Source organism: Microtus oregoni, unplaced genomic scaffold (genome assembly GCF_018167655.1).
Source record: "Microtus oregoni isolate MIOR12 unplaced genomic scaffold, Mior012 000037F_ref0000500, whole genome shotgun sequence".
NCBI lineage: Eukaryota > Metazoa > Chordata > Mammalia > Rodentia > Cricetidae > Microtus > Microtus oregoni.
Window position 1 is genome coordinate 20,225,051 of NW_024543096.1, and position 19,024 is coordinate 20,244,074.

General features: G+C 39.9%; 1 protein-coding gene across 4 annotated transcripts in view; it reads right to left on the minus strand.

Annotated features, from left to right (window-relative positions):
- The window catches only part of Scn1a (sodium voltage-gated channel alpha subunit 1), a 123,388-nt gene extending 105,503 nt beyond the window's left edge, over nucleotides 1-17,885 (minus strand). For all 4 annotated transcript variants that reach the window (XM_041631641.1, XM_041631640.1, XM_041631643.1 and 1 more), the window contains exon 1: nucleotides 17,641-17,885. The gene's annotated coding sequence lies outside the window, so the exon portion shown is untranslated. The remainder of the gene's footprint in view (nucleotides 1-17,640) is intronic.
- Nucleotides 17,886-19,024: the final 1,139 nt, after the last annotated feature.

The following is a 19,024-nucleotide window of genomic DNA, read 5'->3' on the forward strand; positions in this document are numbered from 1 at the left end:
CTCACACAGACACACATGCAGGCAAAACATCAATGAACATAGAATAAAAATAAATTATAAAAAACCCAATTACAACAATAACAAACATTTATTTTTCTAAAAAAGACCCACAGATAAAAATGTCTTTCTCAAAACCAACCAAACAAAAAACCCAAACCACAACAAAAATAATGGCCTCTAACATAATCTCAAGCATTTGGACCAACAAACGAGGTACAACAGTATAAGTCCATGCTACAAATTATGACAGAGAGTTTGGTCAAAACTAAAGTTCTGCCTTAAGTATAAACATAGAATAGAATGGGTCTTGGAGAGTGGCTGACAGTGAGAACTGTGTAATCTTTGGAATGAACTATACACATTGTATTCATTCAATAATTTGAATGATTCACAGTATCATTTTAATCAATTTTAGACTTCAAAGAGCTTCTCTGTCTGACAGACAAGCCTTGGCCTGCTTCACGCCAAGTTATGCTAACATTGTAAAGTGAGTCTTTCTTTTCCATGGAAGGTCAGGTTTTGATGATATTTTTTATGTAGTCTTTTGACAAAATAACAAATGACATTCTGAATGTCACACTTTAAAATCCAAAGAATCCTAGTATTAAATTATACAGTGTTTTAAATTCTTGAAAGTAGGTTCTCTGATTTCTTTTTTTTTAAACATTTATTTACTTATGCATACAATATTCTTTCTGTGTGTATGTCTGTAGGCCAGAAGAGGGCACCAGACCTCATTCCAGATGGTTGTGAGCCACCATGTGGTTGCCGGGAATTGAACTCAGGACCTTTGGAAGAGCAGGCAATGCTCTTAACCTCTGAGCCATCTTTCCAGCCCGGTTCTCTGATTTCTTACTCAGCCCATTTATAATCTGTATAAAGAAGGGCTACTGATTTTTTTAATGTTAATCTTGTATCCTGCTTCATTACTGAACGTGTTTATGAGCTGTAGAAGTTCGTTGGTAGAGACACACTGGACATCAATTGTGAAGTTTAATTGAGGTTTTAATGTCCTCTTGCCATAAATTTGAATCACCTGAGTAGGGAGCCTCTGTTAAAGTATTGTCCTGACTGCCTCACTTGATGTGGGGAGACCCACCCCAAGTGTGAGTGGCAGATCTGGCAGCAGCCCACATAAAGGAGAGTTTGTTGGAAGGAAGCTCATTCATGGTTTGCTGACTTGGCCTTCCCTCTTGTTGTTGAGTTTATTGACCCTCTTTTTCCGCAGCTGATTCCCTCACTGATATCAGAACCAGTGGTCCCTGTTGTGGAATAATCTTTTTTGTACACTGTGAATATGTGTCACTCAGGTTGGTTTAATAAGAAGTTGAACGGCCAATAGACAGTGTTTCTAGGCACAGAGAATGCTGAGAAGAAAAAAGGCAGAGTACCAGACAGACATGGAGAAGGAAGCAGGAAAGCAGGATGGACAAGTAGATGCAGCAAACAAGACTCCAGGCAGTATATAGATAAATAGAAATGGGCTAATTTAAGTAATAAGAGTTAGTGGCACAAGCCTATCAGCTGAGCTTTCATACTTAATAGTAAGTCTCCTTGTTATTATTGAATAGTTAGTGGTCCCAAAGAAAAATCTGACTATAGTACCCAGGTAAAGAGCTTTCACCATGGCTAATGTCTAGACACTTGGCAGGTGCCATCCTGGATTTGGGCATTAGATTAAGACTGCTGAGGTAGCCATCTTTGTCAGCCTACCCAGTGTGAGCTATCCACTGTGGATCTACATGGACTGTTTCAAAGATCAAGCAGCTACTGGACTCTCAGGCTCTTTGGTGTGAGATAGCTGTTGTTAGTATTTTAATGTAAACTGACTGAATAAATTAAATGCACACACACACACACACACACACACACACACACTTTGAAACACAGACATACAAAAGAGGGCATGATTAACTCTTTCAGGATTTTAGGTAGGGAAAATGATGCCAAGAAGTTTTCTCACTAGTTTAGAACTTAAATGAACAAAAATACACCAGGAAGCAAAGGAAAGGGCTGTGGATACATGAAACATGTAAAATTAATATGATGTTTTGAGATGTAGCAGAAAATTATAAAATAGAACCATTTAGAGTGTTTAAAAGTGTCTGACCAGTGCTAAGCATTACCTTATGTACTTGGCAAGCATAACTTTGGTCTTTATGATATGATTTGCAAATGTAGATTGTAATCGCTATTTTATAGATGAGGAAGCAAAAATCAGAAAACAAAATGACAATATCAATGTGATCCTATGTGCAGCCAGGGTTGAACTATAAATGCTGATTTGCCATAGTCCAGGATCTAGAGTTGTTGCTTTGAATCATTTTAGCTGGAAATTTATCTCTGCTCATGGCATAGTGCCTGGTACCATGTTTATAAATATCTTCTGAAAGAAAGAATAAGTGAGTCAATTGAAATAGAACTCACTTTAGTCAGTTAATTTTATTGGAGGTATTTATGGAGACTAGAGTAACCAAAACTCTCTAAAGAAAATGATGACACCAGATATTGATCAAAATGATAGTTCTCATTCTTTTTTTGCTTTTTTTTTTTTTGACACAGGGTCTAATTTCAGCACATCCTTTGAATATCATAGTTAGGCCTTGAAGTAGGCCAAAATCTTGACTTAGGCTGCAGACATTGGGAATATTTTCATTCTTAAAATTCAAGAGCCAGTCTTTGTAGAAATCCAAAGTAGTGATCTCCATTTTCTAGACGAGGAAGTCAAGGAAGTGATGATTTAAAAGAGAGACAGTGAATGTTACGTAGTGCTTTCTCGTAGTCTCGTATGGGAAGAACAGAAAACAGTGTGCTGAGAAATCAGAATGGTCACCCTTAACCACTATCAGATGAGCCACGCTGAAATGGAACGCAAGTAGGATGGCATAAAAGGCAAGAAGAGCTAGAGACGCTGAGAACTCTCTGCTGAAGGAACTGGACTGTGAGGAGAAGCATGAGATGTTACTGAGCTCAGAGGGAGCAGAGAAGTCTTATCAAGCAGAGGCAGATGTCTTATATACTGGAGAAAAGAAACACCGAGGAACTGATAGGAACCCTGGAATAGAGGATGGACATGAAGACGGCCAAAAGCGAGCCTGCGCAGAAGGAACTGGTTCAACACTCAGAGACACGGCACTCTACCTTCCTAACACGTCTCTTCATCTATAAAACAAGGTTTAAGCTTGATAGCCCAGAAAGTTTCACAAAACCAACAGCTGGATCCTTCCTATCAGATTTAAGGTTCAAATTAGTTCCTATATCTTCTCTATATTTAGTATTTCCCCCTTCAGAATAATCCCACTTAAAGGCAGATTAAGGTACATGTTATCCTGTGGCTTTTCTATTCTTGGCCAGTAGTTCCTACAGAGTTTTTTTTTTTTTTTGTAATTTCCTTTTCTTTTCTTTATTTTTCCAACTTTGAAATGAATTGGCCACTTAGTCTTGCCAGGGTGCCTCTGTGGATAAGAAAGCAAAGGGGCTGAACACGTGAAGGGAAACACCACCATTCTGAGAAAAGTACTTCCCAGGGAATAAAATCATCTCCAAAGACCTTATCTGTGGGAGAGTACTTCTGAGAGAAAACGAGGTCATTTCTCATCTCATTTGTGACGCTTTAAATGACCTCAAGTTAAGACCTAAGAGGAACAGTTTTATCTTATGTCCAACCCTTGTGGAGATGATCTTAAGAATGGTATTTGCAGTATTCAAACTGTAGAACTCACAAATATCAATTAACTTGTCATAGTTAAACAAAATGAGATACACCTAGACAAGAGAATGAGTGGGAAATTAAAATGAGCAAAATAATTGTATGGGACACAAACTGGATGAATCTCAGAAACACTTTAGATTAAAAAGTCAGATAAAATATGACAGCATATAGTTCCATTTTTTATGAAATGTCTAGAGAATGCAAATGTGTAGATAGAGAATGAACAATCTGGATTGCCATGGGCTGGGTGGGAGTGGACTACAAATGGCATTCGATTTCTTTGAAGCTTGATGGAGATGTTATAAAATAATTGTGATGATGGTGGCACAGCTCTAATTATATTAAAGACCACCGAACTACACGAAAGACAATATGATTCTCACATACTAGTACTCATTATTTAATTAATTTTCTTTTTATGAATTTAATTGTATTTTCACTGGTGTGTGTGTGTGTGTGTGTGTTGTCTGTTTGTCTCTGTGTGTGTGTTGTATATATGAGAGGGAAGGCACAGTTGTGCCATCTTGTGAGTTTGTAAAGGCCAGAGGACAACTTTCAGAGATGGAATCTCAGATCCTTCCACTAGGGGCTCCAGTGACGACTCTCAGGTGTCAGGCTTGCCTGGCAGCAGTTTTAGCTGCTCAGCCAGCCATCTTACTGGTCTTATTTCTTATTTTAGAGTCAGAGTGTCTTGATCATTTTTTTACTTGGTTAAATTCATTAACAACAGATAAGAAAGCGAATGACTGAGAATGTTATTTCTTGCTATGCTAACTTCCAGTTTCATTTGGAGATCCAGTAACTATGAATATAAATATAGTGGCTTAAAACATGTATTGGTTCAATGTTTTTATTCATTTCTGAAAGGGACTAACTAGTATAAATGTTTAACATAGATATAAGAATACTAGGTTAAGTATAATTTTAAGAGAGGCCTATATAATATTACATTTTATATACAAGTCAACCAACTGTTCTATTAGACAAGAGTCTTCAGCTTTACATGTCACAAGCTAAGAAAGTGCAGAAGATGAGGATTTAGACCAACTGATTGAGTGGTTCAATAATTTTTCCAAGGATTTACTTTCTGTGGTTCCACCATCATCGGTGATGGCTGACCAAGACGTTTGCCGAAAAGGGAGGTGACATCCAGAGAGGCTACAGCAGTAAGAAGGAAGGCCTTTATTTCCCCTTGTGACTCTTGTTTAGGTGACAAGTATTCTTCCGGAAGCGCGGCTACAGACTGTCCTTATATTTCATTAATGAGGTCAGATGCCCAATACCAATTCAATCCCCACCAGAACAATGAACTCACAAACCAGCCTTCCCCTCCAATTTTGGTGAAATAAATTAATTTCCTCAGTGTTGTAGAATATTATTTTAAGATGTGTTACCTTTCATTATGCTGGGGAACATTTGTTTAATGATACAAAGGTGTGTTGCTTTTTGTTGTTGTTTGTTTGTTTTTTGAGACAGGGTTTCTCTGTAGCTTCGTCCTGAAACAAGATCATGTAGACCAGGCTGGCCCTGAACTCACAGAGATCCGCCTGCCTCTGCCACCCAAGTGCTGGAATTAAAGATACATGCTACCACCACCCGACAATGTTGCATTCTTTTATGTTGGATTTGTTTAATGATGTGAAGCTGTGTTACTTTGCCTGTCTAAAACACCTAACTTGTCTAATAAAGAGCTGAAAAGCCAATAGCAAGGCAGGAAAAAGTTGAAGCAGGGCTGACAGGCAGAGAGAATGAATAGAAAAAGAAATCTGGAAGAGAAAGACGAAGAAACCAGTAAAAGAGAAAGAGAGTATGACATCGGGGGCCAGCTAAACCACTACAGACTCAGTCACAGAGAAAGAAATAAAGAAAAGTATACAGAAATAGAGAAAGATAAAAGTCCAGAGGCAAAAGGTAGACAGGATAACTTAATAAAAGCTGGGCAAAATCAAGCCAAGTCAAGGACAGCATTCATAAGAAAGGGTAAGTCTTGGAACTTGGTAGTGGGCCCCCCAAAAGAGCAAAGAGTAAAAAAATAACCAACAACACCCAAGCCTTCTGGATATACCTGGAGGGGGAACCCATATTGAATTGCAGTTCTGCTTTGAATCAGGCAGATACTGTTTGTTCTATTACTGAATGTACAAAAGGAAGGCAAGGTCCTTTAAATAGCCTTGAATACAACCCCATCAAGGTCACTGAAACGAGGTTGAACACAATATTATTTTGAAAGGCATGAAATTTAAGATGATGCTCTGTGACTTAGAGTTACACATCACAGTTTATACATATTAAAACATATATCATTGATGAAAGAGATGAAGGACTGCACTTGAAGAGAACACGAAAATAAAGTGTTGTGAGATCTAAAGAGATGTCTCCATTAAAGCCCTCCCCTCAGAGTTCAGGGAACTACCTGGAAGAGTATAAGAGCCAGAGGAAATGGAAGACATCAGGAGAACAAGGCCCTCTACATGAGCTCAGTAAAGCTCACATGAACTCACAGAGACTGAAGCCGCATGCACAGGACCTGCACGAGTGTGCTCCAGGTCCTCTGTGTATACACAATAGCCCTCAGTTTAGTGTATCTATGGGACTTCTGAGTGTGTGGACAAGTGGGTCTTTGGTTCTTAAATCTTCTCCTGGGACTCATTTCCTTCTGTTGGTTTGTCTTTTTTAACTTCAGTGTGATAATTTTTAAAAATCTTGTTATATTTTATTTTCTTATACTTTGCTTTCTCTTTGAGGCTTGTTCTCCAATGAGACACAGAATGGGAGTGGAGAATGGGAAGAGAGGTGGGGAAGAATTGAGAGGAGTAGAGGGAGGGGAAACTATCATCAGGGAATATTGTATGAGAAAAAAATCCATTTTTAATAAAAGGGAAAATATTGCATGTTACTCTGGTTTGGTATACCATATGGTTCCTAGGTCTCAAGAAACATATTAATGATTCCCTTCCCTTAGGTGAGAGGAAGCCTTCAACAACACATATTTGAAAAATGAATTATAATTTTAGAAATGCTTTACTATTCCCCTTCTAATATTATCTAATATTATCCAGTATGTCATTAAAGACAAATTCTAATGGATATTTTAAATCCCTTAAAAACTTTGTCTGGAAGAGTCCAGTGTTGGTTGCTGCTAGAAAATGCTAAAAATATGACAAATCAAGTTAGACACTATCAGGTCATTATTGATGACATCGAAATCATCTGTCTCTATTCTTTTTTTTTTTTTTTTTTTTTTTTTTTTTTTGCTTTTTCTAGACATGGTTTCTCTGTGGCTTTGGAACCTGTCCCGGAACTAGCTCTTGTAGACCAGGCTGGCCTCGAACTCCCAGAGATCCGCCTGCCTCTGCCTCCCGAGTGCTGGGATTAAAGGCGTGCGCCACCACCGCCCAGCTATCTGTCTCTATTCTTTTTTTTTTTGTCTCTATTCTTTAAAGTAGAAAAAGGATGGGTTAGTTTAGTGAATTGCCTTAAGACATATATTTTGAACACATGGTGGCAGAATATAAAAAAGTGGTAAGTGAACCCTTTTGTGTAATCTCTATCCACAGGGGAGAAACAAGCACGAGAAAGAAATGTGAAGACCAGTCCTTACACCCCAGTGCCCGTGTTCAAGGATTGGGTGATATTTTGTTTGTGTGCTGACAAATAAAGCTTGTCTGGTGATCAGAGGGCAGAGCTAGCCACTAGTTAACCATAGAGGCCAGGCAGTGGTGGCACACACCTTTAATCCCAGCACTTGGGAAGAAGAAGCAGGAAGACCAGGAGTTCAAGGCCATCCTGGGCTGTGTGAGGCTGAACCAGCTGAAAAGTAGAAACAGAGCCAGGCAGCGGTGCCCAATGTCCTTGATTCCAGTATTTGGGATCTCATGCCATTGATCCCAGCACATGGGAGACTCAAGTTTTTAATTCCAGCATCCAGAGGTGGAGACAGGAATCAAGATCAGGCCATTCAGTCTGAGGATTCTTAGAGAAAGGATCTTGCCTGTTCGGCTTGAGAATTCCTGGAGGTAAGAAGTGACTGCGGCTGCTCCTTTGCTTCTCTGATCTTTCAACTTTTACCTCATTGTCTGACTAATGTTTTTATTGTTAAGACTAATAAGGATCCCGCTTCATAGGAGCCCTTTCCTTTAAGTTTTTGATTTTATCTTCTTGTGGTGCTAGGAGGACATTGTTAGGGTTCTGCCTCCTCAACAAAAGTTGCAATAAACTATCTTTTGACTATTAATAAAAACAGGATGCTGCATATCAAATATTTGATAAATATATAGGTTTTTGAGACAGGGAACTCACTTTGTAGACCAGGCTGGCCTCAAACACAGAGATCTGCCTCCCTCTGCCTCTGGGATTAAGGGTATGTGCCTCCACCACCTGGTGATGCTTGATATTTTAAAGGTGCTATTTAAGCTTCTCTAAAGTTATGATCCAACCAGAAAGAAACAACATTTGCATGGTTTTATAAATTTAAAATTCTTAAGAAACTTTTTAAGATGGTGTTATTCATTCTGGTGACATGAAAAATATTTAATATATGATACATGGAATATAATTAAAAACATCATAAAATTCTATTATACTAAAAAGAACAATGTAGCATAAAACATTAAATATTAAAGCAATATCAATGATTAATATAGAGAATGAAGAATGAGGTTATGAATATTATTTTCTTCCTCATGCTTTTATAAATATTCTGGTTTTTATAATAGCATTAGTAATTTATAACTATACAATCAATTAGGTGATTAAATATTGGACCCAAACAAATACCAACATATGCCTGAAAAGTATAAAAGAAGTAATTAAAATCTTCAGACTGTGAGTCATATCGTAAAAGCTGCAGATAATCGTTTGAGAAAAATCTCAGAATTAGTTTGAAAAGTGTCTAATGGTAGGGAGTATATTAGGAATTTGGAGTTTGTATAAAATAATATAATGTTATTAAATTATTTACTTGTTAGGTGCATTTTATATGAGAGCATTTAAAAATATTCTTAAAGTATAGAGTTAGTAAATATGCAAGAATGCTCTAGAATATTCTTAGTTTGGTCTCATGTCCTTTAACTTCTCTTGGGTAATTACTTAAGCAGGCAAAGTTGAACCAGGCAGTGATGATGGTACCTTGTCACAACAGACAAGACACTGCATCATGCTGAAGGAAGGCACAGAGGGAGAGAGACAGGCACCATGAGGGTCAGTTGGAGCTGTGATGGAAGTCTGTGCTAGGCACAGCCACATCTCCAAAGGGAATGAGTCATCCTTGGGGCAGGAGAGGTCATGGGTTCTCAAGCATTGAAAGAAGCAGTTTCAAAGACTTAGAAGCCACTTCAATTATTCAGAGACCCGCATTTAATTCTACAGGATTAATGGAAGGGTAGATAGGGTGTGGGGTAAGAGACAAACCTGGATAGCTCATATAAGCCAGCCATCTTGAATTGGATTTTTAAACCCTGACTCCAGTTTCAAATAATAGAAGTATGTTGTTTGCTTGTTTGTTTTGAGAGAGCATATCATCATGTAGCCAGTCCAAGATGGCCTCAAAATTTACAGTAACCCTTTCACCTCAGCCTCCAGACTGCTAGGATTACGGTCACCTGTTTAATGACTTCTTCCCAGCTTGTTTTTATCAAGTTCTATCTAGACATTCTTCAAATGGCACTCTCGCCTTCCCTTACCCAACTTGCGCTATTTGTCTCTAATGCCCTAAATATTGGTATTCAATCTTCCAGACACGTCAAATTATCTGAAACCTGACATGCTCGGCTGGCTGGCTCTGAGATTATGGTATTCTAGACCCGAAACCAGCCTGTTGGCTCTTTGGTTTTGTACCAACACACTGCCTTACATAGCTCAAAATACCACTGGTCTTTTTTAATGGCATATCACATTCCGGGGGAAGGATCAAAACTGCTGGCTGGTTATATCTATCTGTCCAGTCTTTCAAAGTCCTACTTTTCAGGGTTGCCAAGTCCACTGGATCCTCAGGCAGAAATGTGTGTGAAGAATTACTTTACATTTTTCTCCTCTCTGAGAATGCAATTGAGAATCTTGACCTCTAGGTTCTTTATTTTATTTGATTTTTTGCAGTATTCGAACCTTAAAAAATTCCTTAAAGCAGTTTAAATATGCCTATTTTCACAGGACATTGATAATCTATCTATGGGTCCAGGGTTCCCTTCACCGCTTCTCTTAGGCAGGTTCGCATCTTCCAGGGCCAGGCTCTTCCTCATGGCTGTCCTTGCTCCACCAGTGCCTCTGGCTCAGTCTTGCTCACCAATGGTTTTCTCACATCTCATCCTGCCCTTCATGTCGTTTGATTCTGCCAATTTAATCAGTTGGGTTCTATACAGTTTAAAGTTTTATGTAAATAATGGTGTTTTTTGTTTATATATTGTTTAGTATCTTTAGTTTTTCAGTGTAAGGTCATTTTTTTTTCCTCCTAAAACCCATGGCCAATAATAGACACTCCATAAATACAAGTAAATTTCCTGAAAATTTTCTGAAACCTGACTGAAGACATTAGACCACAAAACAATATAATTTCAGACTACTTTCAAATCAAATCTTGAATAGAGTCAGTCAGTTTCTAATTATTACAAAAATTTTCAAAATAGTAAATTAGTATTATTGAATATATATGGATTAATTAAATTAGTATTCTAGGTGATAAAATATTCAAACATTTGGTTATTTTTTATTTACCCTATGAAGCCTACTATTTTGATTATATAATGCTTATCTTTACAAATTGATTTACCAAATTCCACCTGAAAAACAGTGTGTTCTAACTTCTATTATTATTATCATTTTATTTTACTGCTAGGGATCAAGCCTAGGGTCTCATACATACTAGGCAACTATTCTAATATTGAGCTGTTCCTCTAGCCCCTATTCTGACTTTTAGAACAACATATTCTTACTTCAAAAATACTTTTCCCATTAGAAACCAAAGAATTTGAAAACAAATCAATAAAGTGAGAAAAACTACAAAAACAATTAAACTACTAATACTGATGATTGCTGTGTAACAATTTTAAGTTTATTTTTTTATTTTTTGTTTCTTATGTCTATATATGATCATGTTCTACAATATTAAAATTTAAAATTCTGGTTTTAAAAAATTATAAGAAGAAAATAGAAATTGCAATCTCCTTTAGCAGACTCAACTTCAACACCCATTTTCTTCTTTTTGGGGGGAAACAAACATTTGTATTCTGCTGGTTTCTATACTGTTGTGTCATGAGCAGTTTTTCATTGAATTAAATGGTATTTGATTTATTATACTTAATGGCACTGCAATATCTCATGGTTCACACAGATCATGATTTGACACAGTATATGCATACTATTTTAAGTTTTGTTTGGACGCAATACTTTTTCCTAATTGGAAATCATTCAATGGAAGTGGCAGAAAAGGTTCAGCTTATTCTTTGTTGAAATGATCAGATGGATAAATCAGTCAGACTTTGATTTCTTAGAACCGCAGTTCAAATACAAAAGTCCCACAAACACCAAGAAAGCCTGAAAGCAGTTAGCTGGTTTGTTTAGGAGATTGTAGCATCATATGGGCGTTATCACAAAGGCCAGCGCCGGGGTCATCTACTCTTAGAGCTTGCCTCATTCCTGCCATTTCCTGGTACAGATGTACCAGGCTCTGGGCTGCAACATATTTCAAAGACATTATACTTAAATGAGCCTGGCCCAGTTTCTATTGCTTATAGAAATACTTTGAAATTGATTATTTGATTTATAAGTTTGTCCATAAGCTCTTGAATTTTGCTTTTCTCTTGGTTCCTCTTATGATTAAAATGAGCAAGAGCCTTGATTTTTTACCATAGATGGTGGCTTTAAATATGTTTCCACTTCTGCGCATCTTGTTACTTATAATGCTTCTTTAGATATAATAGTAATTATTTAATTGCCACATTAGTATATTAACACATGCCCACATCACTCCTTATAGTAGGAGGATTGTCTGAATGATGAAAACCCACCATTAACACAACAATTTTAACAATGCATTAGCAAAGAAATGGTATCAATTCAATCTTCCCTGTTTATTTTAGTAGTCACAGCCAGTCAAAGGCAGTCATCACAGGCTGAATTGTGTACACCTCCAAGTTCATTTGCCTAGGCCCGACATCACTCCTCCCATATCTCTGTGCACTTGGAAGCAAGGGCTTTAAAATCACTAATTTTGCCTGATCTTCAGTTAGATGCACTCTGTCTGTTTGTCAAAGCAAGCACCGTGAATTCAGGACCACGGAAGAAAGTTCATGTTAGACCACAGAACATGGCATCAGCAAGCCAAGCAGAGAAACACCACAAAGAATCATGCCTGTCAATACCTTGACCTCATTTAAACCTCCAGGGTCGTAAACAAAAATCTCAGTTTTTAAATCTCTCAATATGCAGTGTTTTGTTATAACTACATACATACAGACATACATATATACCCAAAGTATCTAAAATAAAAGCCAACTCTATTTGAAAGACACATCTCTATTTCAAGTCCGACAGTACCTCCAGGGCATTTGAGAGACAAAAGCAGAGAAACAGAAGGTAATGAAGGACAAGAATATCACTTCTGTGTGTTCAGCAGAGGATGTGCAAGGCCATAGGGATCCTTCTTGGAAATAACTAGGCATCTCTTCTCGGGAAGATTAGGCTCATTAAAATGCTGAACCTAATTATCACCTCTGCTTTCTGAGAGTGTCACAAACAAATACCTTTCCAATGAGAAGAAACATTCTAAGGTCCACTTAAATTCAAAAGTATATACCAGCAGAATTTGGGCCAATTTCTTCAAACTTTAAGATTGTGTAAGGTTTTCCAAGAAGGTCCTTTTTTTTTTTTTTTTTTTTTGGTGACATATCCTTGCGAAATACGTCTACAGCATCCTGTGTAAAATGAATGATAGCAATATCCCAGATGCATCACCGGCAAGGTTGTTAGGAATGTTCAAGTGAGGCAGGGAATATAGTACTTTCAGGAAAGACTTCTGGGCTGACTAGATGCTCACAAGCCAAAGGCTGAAGCATAAACCCTACTTCATATTGCATACAGGAAGCTCAACTGGACCAGAGACAAAAGTGAAAAAAATTAGCTTTAAAAATCACACTGAAAACAAAGCAAAATAAGTGTAGGGTTTTGCACAGAGTTAGGCATATATGGTACCGAAACCAAAAGCACAGATGACATATAAAGGCAAAGCCTTTAACACATTGACGTTAGAGGAGTGTAGCAAACAGAATACAGAGGAACAGAGCATTTGAGGTAGCAGCTCATTGATCATTCACAGGGACAAACGCAAACCCAAGTCTACTCTAAGTTGGAAACCCACATTTCCTGGCAGACTATCATGTCGGATCTGAGCGCAAAGAGAAAAACAGGTAGCTAGGAAGTCGAAAACGATCTGTCATTTGTACTGTACTCCCTTAGAATGGGGGTTCCGAGTAAACAAAGCTGTGACAGTAATTTCAACATAGACAAAGATAGAAGCTGAGCTCTGTTTTCCCTAAGTATTTTAAAATCACACATTCATTGACTTGTAAAACATGACATAGTCAAACACCTCTAGCCAGATTCTAAGTACTGGCTGCAGGAGCCTGAGAACACTGGCTTCCCTGTCTCTACTTGCTTACATCCCCCATCCCCAAGTTTGTTTGTTGCAGAGAAAAAAGCCCCTCTGTGCAAGACTGACTAGATGGCCAGAGTTTTTTTTTTCTATAAAGAAGCTCGGGGAAGAGACAGAAATCTTTAATAAATAAATAAATTAAAAAAATAAAATAAAATTTTACGTAATGAAAACAAATAAATAAATTCATTTATATATGTGAGTGTTTAATTTGAATGTATGTCCACATGTCCCAAGCATTTTTGGCATCCAGGAAGACCATAAGAGGGCCCTGGGTCACCTGGAAGTGGAATAAGTGATGGTTGTGAGCCGTTGTAAGGGTGCTGGGGACTGAACCTGGGTCCTCTGTAAGAGGAGCAAGTGCTCTTAATGGCAGAGTCATTTCTCCAGCCCCACCAGAGGTGTTCTTACCTGAGAGACTGTAGCGCTGCAACAAATAACCTCACCGAGTCTTTATCTAATTATGTATGTGTGTGCATGTGTGTGCGCGCGTGTGTGTATGTGTGCGTAGCAACATTTTTTAGCCAATAACACTGTATTCTAGGAATTATAATATTTTCTCCCAGACACTTTACAAGTTGCTAAAAATTATAGCTTCTTGTAAATATGAACAGATCACTTTTTTAAACCTAGAAAGCTATCAATAAAACACAAGGCTTAAGTTTCCTCAACATAATTCCCTGACGTTCTTTAATAGAAGCCATTTTAAAAGTTCGAGTCCAGCCACTAGGACTGCACGGATCCAAGGGTGGGGGTAGCTGTTGGTCCCATCTTCTCTCCTCTGCATAAAGATGGTCCTCCCCTCCATCACTAAGGGCCCGCCGCTGTGCCTTCTCTCTTCCCTGCGTTCCAACTCTTCTTCCTTACTTTTGCACAGCGTTCACTCCATCCCTCTCCTTCTTTAGGTCTCTACTGTAAGAGCCACATTTTCCACTTCCATTTTCGCTTCAAGCCCTTCTCCCCATCATTTCCGTATGCTGTGCTACTTTTCTTTAAGGGGCTTTGATAGCCCTTTATGCATTTTTACTATCTAACTCCATCACTAGACTGAAGGCATCATGTGGGCTTCAAGAACTTTGTTGTGGTCTCTACCTTTCATTACCTAGAACAGGGACTTTCCTGGAGGACTAGAATGTGTGTGTGTGTGTGTGTGTGTGTGTGTGTGTGTGTGTGTGTGTGTGAGATAATTTTTTTTTTTTTTGGCATCTTGCACATGAGAAAGGCAACAGGTTACTACTGGCAAGGGCAGAGGACCCGTATCTGAGTCCATACTCTTAGGACTAAGCGGTGGCTCTCCCAATGCATGGGTGAGAGTGTTTTAGAATGCAGAAGCTATAGCAAGACTGTGTCTGGGTTGAAATTTGGGCTCTGCCACTTGTCCATTTAGCAATCAAAGTTAGCCCCAATGGCCTTGGTTTCTTCACTTCTCAAATTAGCAACACTGAATTGAATTGAATTGAATCTCAGGATTCAAGAGTACATTTGTGAAGTACTGCTTAGAGAGTAGCTGGCAAACACTGAGTACTGTATCTTCTTTTAGAAAAGAAAATTGCACATTGGCATCTAGGTACACAGACAAGGGAGAAGAGTTGGGCTAGCACAATTGGAGACACTTTGGAGCTATCTGGATTTTTCACAAACAACAGCGCCAAGAGCAAGTTGCCTCCTATGCCCTACCCTAGCCTGAGAAACCCAACCTGGGCAGTGACTGCTTACCTGACAACTCTGAATCTGGAAGGGAAGTGGCTACTTCACTAGGCGGGTCCCCACCCATCCAGAGGGATTGCGGCTGCTTTTCTCTTTGTTTCCAGGCCATTCTTCTTCCCCATCCTCCCTAATCCAAGGTAGCTGAGAGAGATCAGACCTTTTTGCTGCTGGCAAATCCAAGGAGTTCCTGTCGAATTCAGTCTCTCTGCCTAAGCTGGAGGGAAACAACTTGAATAGAACTTTGTACACCAGACTTTACCACTGTGTTCCTGTAAGGACTACTAGATCTCGGTTGTCTACAGAGAACATTAAACAACCCCCCCCCCAGGTTAACTTTTATTGTCAGGAACACTCAGAATATGTGCTCTGGTGTGTGTGTGGGTGGGGGTTCTGGGTCTCAAGTGCCTCTCTCCACAAGAGAAGAAGGCTCCTCTGTAGAGCAGAGTGCTGAGTTTCTGGTCCTTGTGTTGTGTCCTTTAGTTTGCCCACCTACTCCTGAGAACTCTGGATGGAAGGGCAGAATGCTGGCTTTTCTCCCCAGTGCCTTCTTGGATACTGTATTATTAATTAGGCTGCCAACCATGCCTTCCCAGCCCCCACAGATGGAGAAACCCTCTCAGCCATCTCTTAAAGAGGAATTGCTCTAACAAATGAGTCTCCTGGTAGCAAATTTCCCATTCCCAGTAAGAGGGAGTCACATAAATGGAGATATAGTGTTGATAGCAAAATCCAACGTGTTATTTTTAACAGTGTAACTGTTTCTAGCCTTTGAAATAGACATTTGAAAACCAAAAAACAAACAAAGCAATGGAGAACAAAAAGGGAAAAAAAGCCGCAGAAGTTGAGTGGCAGTGAGTTTAACAAGACTGACTCCCCCCACTGCCAGGTTCATGTGACATAACCAGCCTCCTGTGCTGGGTCTTGGTGGTTTATAATGCTACCTCATCTCTCCGAGATTGTTTTCCCGTAAATCTCTGTGGCCATCCATTCCTGTCTACACATTATGTTCCCAAAATAGACACCATCTGAAAATCGCTTCAGAGAGCTTGGTGGGGGAAGGCCTAAATTGCAACACTCCTCCAGTGAAGAGAGCGGCCAGGGTTGATGGCACTACCAATCAGCAGCCACAAAGGGGAGTTTGAGAGTTTTTCCCACCACAGTTATTCTGCTTCTGAAAGGAAAGGGACGTGTCAGACACGGCAAGCGTGTGGTCCTGGTTACATCACCCTGGCATGTCAGGTATTGCAGCAAACGGGAGAGGTACGCTCCCCTCTGCTCTCAGGCAGGAGGAAGAGAGTCAGGAACCACCAGCCTCAGCATGGAATTTTCCTATTCCTCTTTGGCATCCTCCTCTTGGGAAGATTTAAAGCGCTATTTGGAGAAGCGCTCCGTTACTACACTAGCGCACAAGACAGACCATGCAAACCCTGCAGATCCATACCCAAGGAGAAGCCACATTTCCTAGGTGTGATAGCAACAGCGTTTGGCAATGTGCAAGTTTGCTGCTGCGGCTTAGAAATATTTAGTCACATGCACATCCGAACAGAAAGACACCCAAGCTTGACTCAGTCATTTCGTCAGACACATGAAAAAGCACCCGCTCGCTCACACGCTGATTTCAACTGGCTTGTGGAAAGGAGGGGCAGCAGCCTCTCAGTCGTTGTGGCGAGAAGGGGAGGGTATTTATACTCAGACCTCGAACAGGTAGGAGAGAAAGAAAACGCGATAGGTAAGGAGACACGTGAAAAAGCCTCACACATTCAAGGAAATTTTTTTTTTTTTTATGCGCTCTTTGGAGAGCAAGACGCTCCACAGCGGTTTCATGTAAACCAGGCGGCACCTGCAGTTTCATTGCTGTTGGTGACCTCTGCCTAGTTAAAAGTAAGTCCGTCCTTCCGGTCTGGCATTGCATGAAATAGGGGACTCTTTATCACTTTTCTAAAGTTCCTTTGCAAGTGCAGTTAAGTAAGAGTCGGAGATAAAACACCCGCTGTCCCCTCCTTGTCCTGGGAATGAAGCATCCCGTCTCAACAGTCCAGCCTCTGCCGGAAGAAGCTGTCTCCCCTGCGATGCTGGGCTTCAGAAGCAGCCCGCTGCCTTCTTGCTTCCCATATGAGGTCTAATTTTTGCATCATCTTTAGGAACAATATGACCTCTATTCCCAGCCATCGAATGCAGTTCCAAAGCACAAATGACAGAGCGGGCGGGGGGCTTCAGGACCAGTCCTAGCATAGGAGGATTGCAAGCAAGCAAAAGGAAGAGCTGGCCCGGCGCCAAGTTATTTTAGGCCAAAGAATTTCATCCTTCTATCAAAACGCTGAGCTGCAGAACGAACCTGATTTCAGTTCATGGAAGGTTGAGAGTGGAGGGGGGAAGGGGAGGAGGGGAGGAGGAGGATGGAAAGAAGAGGAGGGGAGGAGGAAGAGGGAAGGAGGAGGGGGATAGTTGGTCCGAATTCACATGCAAAAATAGACTTCCTGCTCTGCCCCAACTCTTATTTCCGTGGGCTCTTCTCCCCACGTATTACCAGGTACGAATTCACCACCGAAGATCACGATAAAGCGATCGGATGGCTTACCTGAAAAAAAGGAAAATTATCCATCTGCAGTGAGGAACAGCATCTCTCCAAGGCGAGTCGGTACCTTCAGTTGCAACGGTTCAGATTCCTTCTTGCAAAAGGTGACCAAGTGTTTCACAAGGGCTGCAGCCTCACAGGGGAAGAACACACATACATAAACACACGCACACACATACACATGTACCAGAGACCTCTGCAGTATCCTCCCGGCTTCATCCTCGCCTCACTCTATGGTACCTAATACAAATCAGCAAATAGCTTGTTAAAAAAAAAAAAGAAAGAAAGAAAGAAAAAAGTGGAGACAGCACCTAACGTTACACTCCCATCTAGCGGTCACATAGTTATAGGCTCTCAAAGACTGGGTTTGTGTGTTCTTTCCCATGCCCTTCGCTTATCTTCCTTTTTTTTCTCTTCGTTTTGGTTTTATTACTTCCTCTAACCTCTCTTTCAACCCCTGTTGCTCTGTTGACCAGAACACTATTGAAGAGGAAAATATTCAGTATTGGAGAGAGTTTCTTTTAAATAAAAAAAGTGCTGCTTTTGTTTGTGAATGTTACTTTTCCCTTTTTATAAATAAATTATTGTTAGCCTCCCAGATTATAGAACCCACGAATGAAATTTGTCCTTTTCTTCTGCCAGGAGAAAAAAAATGTAGTCCTTTATTACATAGCCATGGCTTTAGAGCAGGAACTTTCTTGAATACTTTCTTCAATAGCACTGTGTTAACAGGGCTTCCCATGAAGTAGTAAACAGCTCCCAAGAAGGTGCATTTGAGTTCTACTTTAAACCCAACACTGATGAGCATGTTTTAGCTTACAGTTTCCATTGTTTAGTTGTTGATGTCAAATAATATCTTCATACCTGTTTCCATGGTTTCATTGTCTTTGATTGCAATATGTCTTCCCAACCTCCAGACACAGATTTAGGGTTATGCTGTGTCTGGAGGTTGAACCCTGAATTGTCTTGCTGTGCTTGAGAGGATAAATGTAAGTATTATCAGTGTCCACTAGGTCTTCTCTGTACCACAAAGAACCCATCTTTAAAGCATAAGCAGATGTGCAATCCAGATGCACAATCCAGATTGCATTCCAGCTGTGTTCCAGATGTGCATTCCAGCTGTGTAAACCCAGCCGTGTTCCAGATGTGAAGATTACAGCTGTGCAAATCCGGTCCAGATGTGAAGATCCAGCTGCGTTCCAGATGTGCGTCCAGCTGTATTCCAGATGTGCAAATCCAGCTGTATTCCAGATGTGCAAATCCAGCTGCGCAAATCCAGCTGTATTCCAGATGTGCAAATCCAGCTGTATTCCAGATGTGCAAATCCGGCTGTGCGTCCCAGCTGTATTCCAGATGTGCAAATCCGGCTGTGTTCCAGATGTGCAAA